Source organism: Armigeres subalbatus, chromosome 2 (genome assembly GCF_024139115.2).
Source record: "Armigeres subalbatus isolate Guangzhou_Male chromosome 2, GZ_Asu_2, whole genome shotgun sequence".
In the NCBI taxonomy this organism is placed as follows: domain Eukaryota; kingdom Metazoa; phylum Arthropoda; class Insecta; order Diptera; family Culicidae; genus Armigeres; species Armigeres subalbatus.
Window position 1 is genome coordinate 2,089,684 of NC_085140.1, and position 15,950 is coordinate 2,105,633.

Sequence of the window (15,950 nt, forward strand, 5' to 3'; positions counted from 1 at the left end):
ATCAACAGCGGCATGAACAAGTTTAGTCAAGTTAACTACAAATGCTCAAGCGTGTAAACATGATTTTATATTGTCCGTTCGCTTGAACCTAGTTCAAACTGGCCACCAATCGTCAAATTATTGTTTTTTTTTACAATTATTAGTAACGCGATTGTGTGTACGTTGCATAAAAGGCAAGAGTAATTTTCTGATAATTTACGAATACTTAAACTTAGTACAGATTTTCATATATGTATCTAGAAATTAACTATTGAAATTATTACAGTCAAAAACTGGGCACAACTGCTATATTGCCGTAATCTGAAAAAGTGTCGTATGCGGCAATTTACAACATACATGTTTTCCATTTTTCTGTTAAGTAGCTCGATGAGTACTACTCGTTAACACGATTTTTAAAAAAAATGGCGTACAGGTCACTTTTCCGATTACGGTAGTATACTGCTATAATCTGAAAATATTACGTACACCCCGTTTTCCAAAAATGGTGTTAACGAGTAGTACTCATCGAGCTATTTAACAGAAAAATGGAAAACATGCATGTTGTAATTTGGCGCTTACGTCACTTTGTCAGATTACGGCAGTATAATTCAAACAGGAAAATTAATAAAAATCATAATTAATCCATCATACAAACAGTTACAAACAAATAAGTTCAAGAAGCAGAGAAGCTTTTGTCAACCAAAGACTCGAAATAGGTACCTAATTTTATTGTCGTTCATTGGCTGTAACAATGAAAACGAATTGCACATCAAAACGAGAGGTGTGCCATTGGCGTGTCGATGTCGCATTTCACCAGCAGAAAAAGAGAGAGTCGCTATCCATGAGCAGACGACATCGTTATCTATCTGCAATCCATTCATGACCCTACCATTGAGTTCTTTTTTTTTTGCATCTCATCCTTCGCTAAATTTTTGGATTGCTTCAGTATTCCATTTGCTCCTATTTCCTACTGGCCGGATGAGATTGAAACCGATGCGCTCATGCTGCAGGAAATTTCGTTTCACTTAAGAGTAATACAATTGGAGCAGTCAATGGCGATATGCCACTAGGACTTCAATCGGATGGTCATAGTAGGTAGCTACTTTGGTGTGTAAGCTTACAATCCACTTCATTCCATTTCAGGGTGAAACTTAACAATTTTATTCGTCACTTTAGAATTGAATTTCGGAATGAATCGTCTTGCTTTTCTCATACACCAAAGTACAAAGATGCCATTCATATTTCCCGGTAGTTAGCCGAAATAATATCTAGGAGTAGAAAGGAAAGGTAGAGGACATCTTACGCGTCAAAATAGTCTCATCAACGGTGATGAGCGGCTTGGAATGCAGGTTTTAAGATTTATATTTTTTTTAAATGCTGTATTGATACACGCGGTCCGTATCACCTGTTAGTCTGACTCTAGTTGGTAGTAGAGACCAAGTATAAACATGGTTTTAAATGACTGATTGGTAATTAACTGAAAAGGTTTATTTTTGGCTTGCAATCTTTAAGATGAGCTGAATGATTCTCATGTAACTATTGACGACGTTTCGGTGTTTGGTTCACACCTTTATCAGGACTATTTATTTAGGGGAAATGACGATTTATGGATAGGTTTCGTAATATAAATTGAAGACCAACTACAGACTCCCTTCACTAAAATCTTCTTTGTTGGAAAACGTCGATCTGATGGTAATTGTCCGGTAAATGGTATATGCACTAGTGTAACACACACAAATTAAATGGACGAAACATTAACAAAAATTCGGAAACGATGCTTAATATGTATGTTTAACATTAGGTTTGTGAGAACAACGTTGAGAAAATTCTCCCTCAAAATGTTTAACCCACTATTTCCGACAACGAAGTTTTTAGTCAACAGAGTCTGTGGCTAGACTTCAATTTATATTACGTTACCTATGCATAAATCGTCATTTCCCCTCAATAAATAGGAAGGAAGGTGTGAAGAAGGTGTGAACAAAACACCCAAACGTCGGCGATGAATACATGAGTATCATTCAGCTCATCCTAAAGACTGCAAGCCGACAATAAACCCTTGCAGTTATTGCTTTGGTTACAAACGATATGCGATCTATGGGATGAGACATATCAATGTGCATTGTAATCTTACTACTAAATACAATTCTTGGGAAATCCCTCTCTGAAAAGAACCAGATTTTTTCTTCATTTTAAATACTTGGACTGGCGCAAATCCAAGCAATTGTGAAATTTTCATCTTGATCTCATCCAGTGATTTATCATCCCTGCACTGGGGAGACCTTTTAGGACGACTTTGATCAATCGTTCAGTTTTGTCGTCGTATTTGAAAAAAATCGTTTGTGAAAAATTTATGTCAATACTGAAGAAGACGTTTGCGTCTCCCGGCAAACACAGCAGTAACCCTTCCTGGCAATCTGAAATACTAAAATTCCGAAAATCAGAAAACTCGGCAACAGATACCACAATTGGCGGAATTCTTTGCTTTTTTGCATGAATCGAATCACCTTGGCTAGAGGTAGATTCGATTTACTTAATTTCGTCATGAATAAATTCGAACTGATTACTCAGTTCGATAGGAGAAGAATTATTTCCAATGTTAGATTTCAAAGGAATGTCTGAAGTCTCCAGCTTTCTTCTATTTTTTCCACGCTTTGGCAAGACGATCTTGAAGCCTTGTTTCTTAGAAGGAAGTGGAGAATTCAGAAATTCTCCCTTCCTCTCGTTTTTGTTAATGCTCATTGTTGAGCGGTCTGAACACATAACATTACTCTCTGTTTTGATCGCATCACTTACCATAGTGAATCCCGATCTATTTTTTGACGAGCTACCGTACGAGGTAGACGCTAGTTTCGTACTTCTGGATCATATTCCGGGTTTTTTCCTCATGATAAAATTTCGGGATTCGTTTCTTCAACGCTGTAAGTTTTAAATACAAAAAGAAATCATCCTAGTAGTCTGGGAAATTGACTACCATGAAGAATAGGGTTTACCCTAATCTTGTACAGAAGAATGGGACAATTTAAGTAAATTATATTGGCGAATTTCGATTATCATTATGGATAGAGAAAATTGCCGAGCATTGTTCATTTTAGATGAAAATACACAATTTTAGAATAATATCGTTTTCTGGCAATATTGTTGGATTTTCATGTAAATTTGTGTACCATATAATGACTGATATGCTTGATTATTGATAAACACTTCGAAAGTACGGGTTTTTGGATGTTATTGCTGTGAAATTGAGAAGTTTGCTAGGGGGCACATATTGACCATATTTCCACTATAAAGACGTTTTAAATATTTTCCATACATTTATGTTACCAGAGTTCCTACTATTTGTTTATTTGAGACGCCATTCTGGTTTTAACCAGAATTCGGACACATTCAGTAGTAGCTAAGTAGCAGAGGCCGTCGGAGGGGGTTTGTTTTTTAGTTGGTTAAAGCACCAGTTTAGCGTACTGAGAGTCGTATGGGTTCGAATCTCATCGAAGGATGTGGTTAACTCCATTTCGATATCTTCCATCTATCGTGCATATGTACATCGAGTCTTCAAAACTTTTTAATTATTATACATGTCGAGTAGGCGGCAATACCCGGAAAATGGGTGATAAGTTTTGGTTGAACTTAGCCACTTGACTGCCTAGTCCATCTGTCTATGGAATTGTTATTTATTATGCGAAAACTTACAAGATGTCAAGATTATTCTTTGCATTAATCATGGCTTGCAATGTCCTACAGAGATCTCTCAATATTTGCATCTATTTGAGGCTAGAAACATATTATCTGATGATCGAATCGCTTCACCTTGCTGATTCGTTCTATACGACCCTGACATAAATATTCAGACAATATTGATAGGAATGCCCTATCACACAAAGACGAGACGAAGAACCATTCATCCATCAGCTTGATCCAACGAACCGAGGTACTGCAACTCTCATGGCTCATTGATTTGTTCACCTTTTGCCTGAAGCTCGAGGCACTACTGGCTGGATTCGAGAAATGTGCCAACCATTATTTTCCTCATCTCACTTCTGCACAATATCGTCAGCAGTGACAATCTGAAAGAAGTCTGGTTTCGTTGACAAGAAAAGATTTTTCGCATTTCTCCACTTACAATCAAGGGGCCTGGTCCGTTTGTGCAGGAAAATCAATTTCCTCCAGAACACGCAAGAATAATTGAAAGGAGGCGGAAGCAAGTTGGTCAAAAGTTCAAGCGGATTGTTATCCATTGTGGTTCGGATATAATTTATATTTGATTGAATTCAATATGACCGTTAACGTGTTAACTGATTTATAAAATGTTATGTGCTTATGGGATGAACAATAAACGTATGTTTTTACTTTTCTTGATATTTTTTACATCTATTATTATGCCAGCCTTTGAATTTGTTTCCTTCGTTAGCGTTGCTTGCTTGAAACTCTCATAGCTGTGAACATTGAATTTATTTTCCAATCAATTTAAAAGCATCGCTAAAGTGACGATTCTTTTGGTATTGTTCAGCGAGAAACCGCCTAGCCCACAATGGAATTCAATCCAGATACCAGCCTCGAAAGTATCGTCCCTGTAAATAAACGGATAATGTCTTTCAAAAGTCGTCAAGTTCCCGATCGTTGATAAAAGTTTCTTGGTGTGGATTAACAAAAGGTTCAAGAGAAAATTAAATTTTTCGAACCTACCTTCAAACAAAGTGGTTGAACCATGCATTCATCGAAAAGTTTCGCTTTCAATTGTGAATCAGTTTCAAGGAATTTCATACACAGTGTGTTTACTAACAATGGAATGGAACCGTAAATGTTTTTCCAACCAGACGTTTTTAGCGAATTTATTAAGAAGCGGAGAAGTTTCTTATAGTGGAAAATCAATAATGGCACATATGTGGTTTGTTAATTTGTCTATGCTTGTTGGAGATAAACTTTGGCTTTGAGCTCGTAATACCGGGCCTGCTTTAGAACGGCCACCAGAATCGCAGAACATTAGCACAGGCGGTTTTAAGAGACCGGTTCAAGCCGGTTACCGGATACAGGTGATAAGACAAACACTCGGGTCCTTATCATACAGCAATGCTATGTGATACGGAATTCAACGGGTGTCCCCTTGCGGGGGCAAATTCCAATGCCAGGTCGGATCCAATGTTTAGTGAATAGGGTGTAAAAGAGTGGCGAATGAAAAGCCACTTGGGCAAATTAAATTTTCTCGGCCTCTTGAAAGCTTTACCTCAAACTGTTTGAGCTTTTTTCTCGTTTCCTCTTTCCGTCGGTTTATTCATGTCGTAGAATTGGCCATCTCTAAATGGCTGCTCCGTGCGAAGAAACGAAAGTTTTTTTTTCCTCTCGTTTTCAATTTGCGCAGATGGCATCTAACTCTTTAATGGTATCGACCCGGCATGAGGCATTTAGCTCACTTAAAAGTTTGGTTTGTACTCGAAAGTTCGCTACCGAGTTTTGGAATGCGAATAACAACAAAAGATGTTTGTTGGTTTTGTGCTTAGTAGAATAGGTATTAAAACTTCGCTTGACATAGATTAATCATTAGCAATATCAGTGCAGATGTAATAAATAGGCAATAGTGTTAGCCATATGCGCTATAATTGAACGTGAACATTTATTTAGGATTTTTCTTATAGGATATTTTCACTTGTCTCAGTTTTTTGCCTTTCTCGTACCGAAAGCCTATCGGATTAATAAAAAAACTTTTGATGGAAGGCCTGAAGACCCATAATATTATATACCGATTGTACGAACTGAGGTGATGTCTGCGTGTATGTATTTTTTTTTCTTCCTAAGCAATAATGGAAGGGGAATCTGCTCAATAGACATCCTGGGTTGTCCAGGAAGTGCGGGGTTAGGGACCACCTCCAACAGCAAACGAGGGAGGCAGGACTACATCCCCGACCTGCTAAACCGTTTCCATTGCCGCCAAGCCCATCGTCTCTTCGGTACAACCAGAAAGTAATGCTTCAAAGGGGGGCCAGTGCACAACGCAATCTCGAGGTTGGGTGTGTGTCCTTGCAGCACCGAACTTCGTGACTCGCTTTTTTAGAAGAACACCATTGTATCGTGCCAACGCATTGCCGGCTTTCCAGTTGGCCTTACCACGCCCTTTGTCCTCGGAAGGTGGGAAGGGTCGACTTCGCGCCTGCTTCTGTCTGCACGACTGGTATCAAGAATGATGATGCCGCGTGCACCCCAAATCGACCACTCTGCGATATGGTCTACTCGCCAACACACAGAGGGACTTGCCGACGCGGTGCCTACGCCTGCCCCAGCCTTGATGAGGACCCCTTTTTCCGTTTTCGGGCTCGGAAGCCACCTGGTTGACCGACGCCGCGAAAGCGACGATACCATGTTGTTCTTCGCGCGGCCACTTATTCGATAAAAGGATCGAGTTCGACCACAGGGCATGACCACGGATATGACCCATGAAGCCGACTCCAAACCCTTGGACCACCTCTTGTTTGCGCCTGAACTAGCCATCCTTGAGTCCACGCGCCATCTTCTGTGTGTGTGTGTGTGTGTGTGTGTGTGTGTGTGTGAATCTGCTCAACAGACATCCTGGGTTGACCAGGAAGTGCTGGGTTAGGGGCCACCTCCAATGAGGGAGGCAGGACTGCATCCCCGACCAGCTAAACCGTTTCCATTGCCGCCAAGCCCATCGTCCCTTCGGTACAACCAGAAAGTAATGCTTCAAAGGGGGGTCAGTGCATAACGCACCCTCGAGGTTAGCTGCGTGTCCTTGCAGCATCGAACATCGTGACTCGCCTTTTTAGAAGAACACCATGGTATCGTGCCAGCGCATTGCCGGCTTTCCAGGTGGCCTTACCACGCCCTATGTCCTCGGAAGGTGGACAGGGTCGACTTCGCGCCTGCTTCCCTCTGCACGACTGGTATCAAGAATGATGATGCCGCGTGCACCCCAAATTGACCTTTTCTGCGATAGGGCCTATTCGCCAGCACACAGAAGGACTTGCCGACGCGGTGCCTACGCCGGCCCCAGCCTTGACGAGGACCCCTTTCCGTCTTCGGGCTCGGAACCCGCCCGGTTGACCGACGCCGCGAAAGCGACGATACCATGTTGTTTTCACGCGGCCACTTGTTCGATAGAGGGATCGAGTGCGACCACAGGGCACCGGTATGACCCATGAAGCCGACTCCGAACCCTTGGACCACCTCTTATTTGCGCCTGAACTTGCCATCCCTCGAGTCCACGCGCCAACTTCTGTGTAGCTCCGAGACGATTTAGACGATAGCCGATAAAACGGCGTTCCAGCCAACTTCATCTTTACACATCCTCCGAACTAGGTTGTCCGGGGTAGTGTCCAGACCACATGTGGCAAGCATGTGGTCACGCATTGTGCGAAAACGCGGGCACACGAACAACACGTGTTCCGCCGTTTCCTCTAAACCAACGCACACCGGACACTCGGGCGAGGCCGAGTGTCCGAACCGGCGTAGGTACTGTCTGAAGCAACCATGGCCTGTAAGGACCTGGGTCAGGTGGAAAGTGATTTCCCCATGGCGCCTCTTGACCCACGTACCTATCTCCGGTATCAACCTATGTGTGCAGAGTGCATCGTGCGAGACGGTACGGTACGCGCTCGCAACTCTTAGGCACATGAGCCTATACGTACTTTCTAACTTCGTTCTGTAGCAGTTAATACGCAGGGCCGTGCCCCAAGCTGGCCCCCCATACCTCAGTATGGACAGAGCAACGCTAGCCAGGAGCTTGCGCTTGCTGGCATAAACCGCAGAGCTATTGGACATCATCCGGGACAATGCCACTATAGCCACTATGCCACTGTGGAGGCACGCTTGCAGGCGTAATTGACGTGGCTACCAAAGGTGAGCTTATCGTCGATTATTACCCCAAGAGTTTGATTGAGCGTTCAGAGGTGATCGTGCAGTTGCCTGCCCTTATCACCGCTTGCTGCTCCGACTTTCGGTTGTTAACAACAACCACCTCAGTCTTGTGGTGAGCCAGTTCTAACTTCCTGGAACTCATCCACTCCTCCACAATTGCGATCGAGTGGGCTGCAGTCAACTCCACCTCTTCGATCGATTCGCCGTAGACCTCCAGCGTAATATCGTCAGCGAAGCCGACGATTACCACGCCCACCGGGAACTTCAACCTCAAGACACCGTCATACATGACGTTCCATAACACCGGACCCAGTATGGAACCTTGCGGGACCCCTGAGGTTATGTCAACGCACTACGCACACGCACAACGCACAACGCACCCGCCTCCGTGTCGTATACCAGTACTCGATTCTGGAAGTAGCTTCCGAGAATCTTGTACAGGTACTCGGGAATTCCAAGACGCAGGAGCGCATCTGCAATAGCTGCCCAACTGGCACTATTGAAAGCATTCCTCACGTCGAGAGTCACTACTGCACAATAGCGAACTCCCCTCCTCTTACGCTGGATAGCTATCTCCGCGGATTTGGTAACCGACAAGATAGCGTCTACGGTCGACTTACCCTTTCGGAAGCCAAACTGGTTACTCGATAGACCATCCGCACCCTCCGTGCGTATCGACAACCTGTTGAGGATGATTTTCTCGAGCACCTGCCCCGCCGTATCAAGCAGGCATATTGGTCTATATGCCGAAGGATCCCCCGGTGGTTTTGCCGCCTTTGACAATAGGACCAAGCTCTGCCTTTTCCATGCTTCAGGAAGACTCCCTCGTCCAGGCATCTCTGCATGACAGATCTGAACATCTCGGGAGCCTCGGCAATGGCCGCTTTAATGGCCAGGTTCGGAATACCATCCGGTCCTGGCGCCTTACCTACACTAAGGGACTGTGCAATCCCCTGCAAGTTCCGCCACAGTTACTCTTCCCTCGTCGGCCACCCTGGCTCCTGGCAGCTCCACGAAGGGAGGCCAGGGGCTTGGGTCGTGACGTGGGAAGAGCCCCTGATGATCCTCTCCAGCATCTCTGGAGACCGCTCTGTAGGGGCCATCGCCGTGTGTGTGTGTGTGTGTATGTGTGTGTGTGTATGTGTGTGCGCAAAATAATCTCACACCTTTTTCAGGCACTTATCCTTAACCAATTTGCTCGTTGCATTCGACGCGGATTCTTGTCCCATTGTTTCGTATTGAAAATTGGCACAATCAAACTATGGGCTTTGGAATTATGGCCAAAATATATTTTTTACATGAAAAATTCTCACTCACTTTTTTTGCACTTACTCTTAGCTGATTTACTCGCAACAAGTTTTATTCTACGCAGAATCGTATCCCATTATTTTGTATTGAAAATTGGACAGATCGAACAGATGTGTTTCGAAGTTATGGCCAAAATTCCTTTTTGTACATGAGAAAAAACAAAATTCTCTCATTTTTCAGGCACTTATTTTCAATGGATTTGCTCGCAACAAGTTGCATTCGACGCGGAATCGTATTGTTTCGTATTGAAAATTGGATATATCTGACTATGGGATTTGGAATTATGGTCAAAATACACTTTTTCACAAAAAAAAATCTTACTCGTTTTTAGGCACTTATCCTCAGCCGATTTGCTCGCAACAAGTTGCAATCGACGCAGGATCCTATCTCATTGTTTCCTATTGAAAATCGGACTATGGGCTCAGAAGTTATGACCAAAATTTCATACCAAAAGTGCGTAGAAGTTACTTACTCGAAAAAAAAAACGAGAAAGGCACCATCACCACTAGGTGTATTAATCTGGGTTTTTTTTTATTAAATTCCGCAACTTGATTGTTATATTTTAACCTCAACAGTAAGGTCGTCTTCGGTGTCTCGTACTCGATTCGGAAGTCCTTACTTATGAAACCATAAAACAGCATATAGGGTCTTCAGTTAGCCTTGCGACTGAAAACCAATCCGGAGATGGCGAGTTCGATTCTCGGTCCAACCCAAGATGAATACACAACTAGGTGTTGCAATGTGCTTAGTTTGTGGAAGACAAGAAGGTGGGGGTGAAAAATTCATTTTCAGTGCAAAACGAAAACAAACCGGCTGGCTCTCCCATACTAAAATCCAAGATGGCTGAATCGTGAGTTTGGCACATTGGAACACCTAGTGGTGTATTCATCTTGGTCCAACCTAGAATGTTTTCGGGTGAAACTCATGATAATAGAACACTATGTTGAAAAGCAGGCAAAGTTTCAGTTGGAATGTATTCATCGAAGAAGAATAAAAAGACGTCAATCGTATTGGTAGAGTTAATGTTTAGACATCTTGGCCGTCTCCCTCTTCAGTGAGACGGAAGCCTACAATACTGTCTTAAGATCGTTCACAAATTGTTCACAAAGTCCAAGAGCATATGTGAAAATTGAGCAATTATTTTGTACGCCATATCTTCTAATCGCATTCTCGATTGCAATCATCGTATTGCAAAATTTAAAGGGCATCCATCATCTAGCTACAATACATCTAAGGTCACCGATAGGTCGGATTGAACTGGTAATTTATGGTATAATTTCATCTTTCGTTCTTTCATATCCTGATACTTTTCTACAAAAGTATAATATTTCTATCAACAGTATAACAACAGTAAATGCATACAAAAGTATGATACTGCATTAGCAGTATGAATTGTTATGTAACATACATCTTGAAGCAAAAACTCTACCAAACCGAAATCCCAAACAGCAGCCGACAGCGACGCATAAGCAACCTGTTCGAAATAGGTCACATAAAACAATCTGTCAACCGACTTGAGATGGCAGAGAAAAAGCAATAAACGACTTTTAATATCATTCATTTCAAGGAATCATCGTGTAGCTCCATCAAATGCCAATCAACGCAAAGTGATGCTGGAACCGAGAATTGCATTCATCAAAGCAATGCAAACAAATCCATTCGAATCGGTTCCTGGACGGAACGTCCAATGATATAATCAGATTTTAAAAGGGACAAGTGCTGCGAGGAACGCAAATTATCCTCCGTCGTCTCGTGCGATGTGCAAGCTGACGGTAATCGTCGTTTACAGACGACGCTAATGCTGCCATTTAAGCCACGAGCACCCAATTCCTCTTGACGTTCGATGAGGTATCCAACAAACCATGAGGGTGGTTCATCCTCGGTAGTCAGGGTGGTTCAACTTTTAATACCACCCTATGTGATAGTGTATAGGTCTTGAGCCAGCATAGGAGAGGATAAGTAGCGAACAGGAAATATTCATTAACGAGGATTTTCCCTCTTATGCTAATAATGTCTGTCAAGTCTTAATAGGCTTCACCTCCAACATGGGTATATTTACGAAAACATGTGGAGCGGCTGATATTCTTTTGCAAATAGTTGGAAATACATATCTTCGTAGAATCTCCAACTTCAAAGTAAGACGTCAAGGATCAGTTTATGAATATCACGCTTTAAAGCTTTCACTTCAATTTCTACCTAGCCACATAGGCAAACAGATTTCCGTAGGTGCTCTTGAGCTCAAGTAGCGAAAAGTTGGAAAACATTTTCCTTTACAAATAGTCTCCTGAATTCGCTTGAAGACGTAAACAAGTTTCAATGCAGCAAGAACGTGTTCCACTTGGTATGTTTTTAGGAAGGTGATAAGCTCGGGAAGGAAATCCTGCTAATCTTTTCCTCTCAAAATTTGGTGCCCTGATTACGGTTTTTCGTTTGTGGCTTTGCAGCATCCTGTGAGTAGGGATAGGTTACGGTTATGGCAATATAAACACACACGACGAGAGGGCTTGGTTCGTCACAACGGAAGCCAGCCCAGAAAAGTGCCCAAGGGTAATTTTTATACAGGAAGGCAAAGAGAAATCGCAAACATGGAGAAGGAACCCCAAAATTTAAAGATGTGACATCGGGGTGATCTTTGCCACCAGATATTTTTGGGGTTATTAGCATTTCAGTATATATTTTTCGATATGTATTGTTTTATTCTATTGTTTCTTCATGGACAGTAATTGGTTTAAACATTTGTAATGTATAAATTAATAATTTGTAATGTATTTGTATAGAAAAAATCATATGAAATTATATTCATCAGGCCAATTCTCCAGACCGATTCATACTGTTGCACTTTTTTAAAAAAATTCTTTTCATCTTAAATATGAGTTTTTAAATAGATCAAGGAATTGACTGAGGCTGGACATTCATTATTATGTTTAAGGACAAGACTCCCGGAATACAAAACTAAATGCACTCGCGTTTTAAATAGCACCCCATTTAAAATGCCATTCTTATTAATCCAGCTTTGCTGCGTCACAGCATGCGTTAAATAATAAAAATGACAGTTGTGCGTGGCTTCCGTTTTGAATGGGGTGCCCTTAAATCGCGAGTGCATTTAGTTTCGGGTTTCGGGAGGCTTGTCCTAAGTGCCAGCAATAAGCGAAAAAGGCTAGGACTAGGTAACCTTCTGCGACTCGCACCGCTGCAAAAAGTACAACACCTTTGAAAGAAGCAACGAGGCTGCATGGACCATGCGAGTCCCAGAAGGTTAATTACATCGTTCTCGCTGCAGTAAATGACTTCATTCAGGCACATCACAATGAAAGCAAGCCTCGACGCTATCAAATAGCGATTTTAATTTACGTCAACCATTTTTCATTCTGCACTTCCCGACAACATCATTATTTAATCTGTTAATAGCTTGAACATTTTGGAACAGAAGGACCTTTCAATGAGCTACGCGATGGATGGTAATGTAATAATAAATTACGCTTTGGTTATACTTTAGAAGCTGTAGTTGACGAGAGCCAACTGTTGCACTCATTTTGAATTATCACCCATCAGGAAAATAAATATCAAAGTGTTTAAAATGTTGACTTCTCCGTTACCCTATGATTAAAAGATGGTAACTTTAATGAAAGGTTATATACCTACTAGAATTTGAGCAAATTTCTGTAAAAATGACAATTCATAATAAAAAATATCGAAACATGTCTTTGAATTGATAAATATGTCAATATCACCTAACATTTAATAATAAAAAAGATCGTCTTTAGAATCGCACACTAATTACATTATAGCTTTTGGTGGCGGTGTGGTTTCTGTCATTTTCATATGTTTATATACAAATATAAACAATAAGTTGGATGCGTAAAATCTAACATGGTTGGAGAAGGGTTGGAAACCCAGAAAATTCCCTCACGAAGTGGTTGCATGGTCCCTTTGTTGTGGAATGGTCTAAGGGTTTTGTATTTAAGTATTTAAAGAAAATGGTCCACTATTGCATATTGTCTTTTTTTAAATTATTATTTGTGAGACTTTTAGCCTGAGCGTGGCTTGTATCTTTGTAAGATATTGTACAAGACATAAACCGACATTAGTCCTTTTTTTTATATTTATTGGCTCAGTCTATTCTACATAATTAATGCTAACTTTTGAAGCATACCAATATCCAACGCTCGGCAATTGAAGAACTTCTGACGGTTGAACCAGAGGATAGGATATATATGTCAAAGGATCTGGTAATATTAACAGATTATTGATTGTGGATTATTCCAAGCACTAATGGGTACTAAAGTATTCTAAGTAGAAAACAGGCTTTTCCGGAGGAAACTGGCGTACTCCTCGTCACCATGAACGTTCCGTTTTTTAAGTTTTATTGGGGTGTTTCTTTAATTCTAGATTAAGTTCAACACCTGAATGTTCCGTTCGTTCCCTCCAAACATCGACATCTTCATCTACTACTTCATCATATAAGTATATGGAGACGCATGATACATCAATCCATCAATTTCTTCTGATTGAGGTTGACGACACAGTTGGAATAAAGGCTCCCCCAGACCGAAGCGATTTCATCGCAGCGACGGCGACAACTAGTCGCCGCGATTCTATTGTTGGGTCGCTGCAGGCAATGTTCTATTTACGCTTCCATACCAACGGCGACAGAATCGCTGTCGCCAAGCGATAGAATCGCGTCGCGACTGTCGCGTCGCGTGTGTTTGGGGGTACCTTAATACCGCGATGGCAGTCAATATGGCACCCGTCCGCCAACCGGTCTCCTCCTCCCTCACCCTTTGCTAACCGACATTCGAAAGCTACGAACAGCATCGAACGAAAGTTCAATATTCAAATTACTCATCTGTTTATGGCTTCTGATTTTACTTTTCGTCATAATGAATATATTTCTTCATTGTATCCTATGTAATTTGTCTCAACATGTTAAGTTACCTCAACCTGTTGCAGTTAAGTGCCAATTTAATATCCCTCCGCGATTATCACTGCACTTCACTTCTTTGTACAGTGCTATCAAAAACAAGTTTTTAAACACTTTCCGCACAGGAGTCACCCTGAAATATTGATGGGATGGTTATTAGACTTCACTATTTTTAATTAATCACTATTTAGAAGTAAAAACTTAATATTATTCACGATTTTTGCTCAAAAGAAACACTAGAAAATTGATCGCGGAGCGAATGTAAACACCGGTAGCAACAAACTAACAATTAGGGTGATTAAAAAAATTAACTCTGCTTCACCACACTCATTATTTTACATATTCTGGGAGTACTTTGATTATTTAGGCTGTTTGTATGAGGGTTAGTATGGAGTTAGAAGGTTAAATTTGTCATTGTACCTACTGTTGCGCTTCCATATTGAACGATGGCAAAAGGAGAAGCTATATAACTGGGGGTAGTTTTTAAGATATTTCACTCAACCATGATCGCATATTGATTGGTCGTTCCAATAATTATTAATTGTTGAGAATAACATTTCACTCGATAGTTCAAATGGTAAACTACTACTGACAAGCATCTTGCAAGATACAATCATCCTTTATCACACCAAACCATTAAATAATCGACAAACTAGCGCAATTCGGTTCAATAATAAAAAGAAAACATCGACGAAGATCGATCTATACAGTTACGCTCCTATGAAACTAAGCGCGAGATTTGTTTTCGTGATTAATAATAGAGAAATAACAAAACAGAAAAATTTATTTTTTGATTTGTTAGATCATCCAAACTGTCCTTGAGTCCAGAGCCTGCGATCTACAGCCACATCAGAAGATTTTTCCGTCACTCAAAACTTCAATATATATTCAACTGAAATAACCAATATAGCAACTTTGAGAAAATATTTCTTAGCAACTTAGCAAATTATGAAGAATATTTGTATTCAATCACAGATTTAAAGAACTAAAGGTTGAAAATAATGTTGTCTTACACTGGCACTGCCCCGTAATAAGAATTTTCTTATTTTTCAAAATAAGTTAGGTTTCGGCGAAATTGAACTGACATTTTGCTGGACTATTACCTCCAAAAAACTCAAAGGTGCAGCCCTGGGAGGGAGAAACAGATACGAAAAATGTGTGTGTCAAGCCGAGCCGAAATCAAGCTGTCAGTGTGAGCCGAAAACGAAACTCAACGAAACGCAAATTTTTGAATGCAATATAACAACAATAACACGCAAAACAGAATTTAGTCATTCATGTGGCGCCTACGTTGATTGTTTTTTCTTGTTGAAAATTCATTTGTTGCATGACGACAGTATATACTTAATTTGAAGTGTAGTATCGAGAGCTCCCTCCCAGGTGCAGCCCAATCGGGTTGTACGCAAAAGTGACGTAGGACTGCGTAGCTATACGAAATGAATGGTATTTGTCATCATAGTTTGTGTCTCTTTATCAACATTGATATTTCACTCTTCCGAAAATCTCAGTATAAGCTCTTTCTTCCTAATCAAAGATTGGTGGCCCTGATAAGAGCCGTTTGTTTGAGTTTTCCCTGGGAATCTGTAAATTCCGGTATTTTTAGTGGATGCTAAAGTCCATTTCTAGGCCAACATTTGAAAAGGGCGTAACATCCAAAATTTATTCCTTCTGATTCTTCGTCCACATATATAGCTGTATATGTAGACGAAGAATCAGAAGAAATAAATTTTGGCTGTTACGCCCTTTTCAAATGTTGGTCTAGATTATCCTCTGCTTCGGTAAACATTTGATAGATGAGCTCTAACTCTTGTTGTTAACTTTGTTTAACCGAAATTTTACTCAAGACGAAGTTTCTTCATATTACAAAACATTATCCCTTGGC

The 15,950-nt window shown here is 41.1% G+C and overlaps 1 protein-coding gene across 1 annotated transcript in view; it reads right to left on the reverse strand.

Annotated features, from left to right (window-relative positions):
• LOC134217434 (uncharacterized) overlaps positions 1-15,950 on the reverse strand; it is a 141,702-nt gene that overhangs the window by 104,402 nt on the left and 21,350 nt on the right. The gene's annotated exons all lie outside the window — the stretch shown is intronic.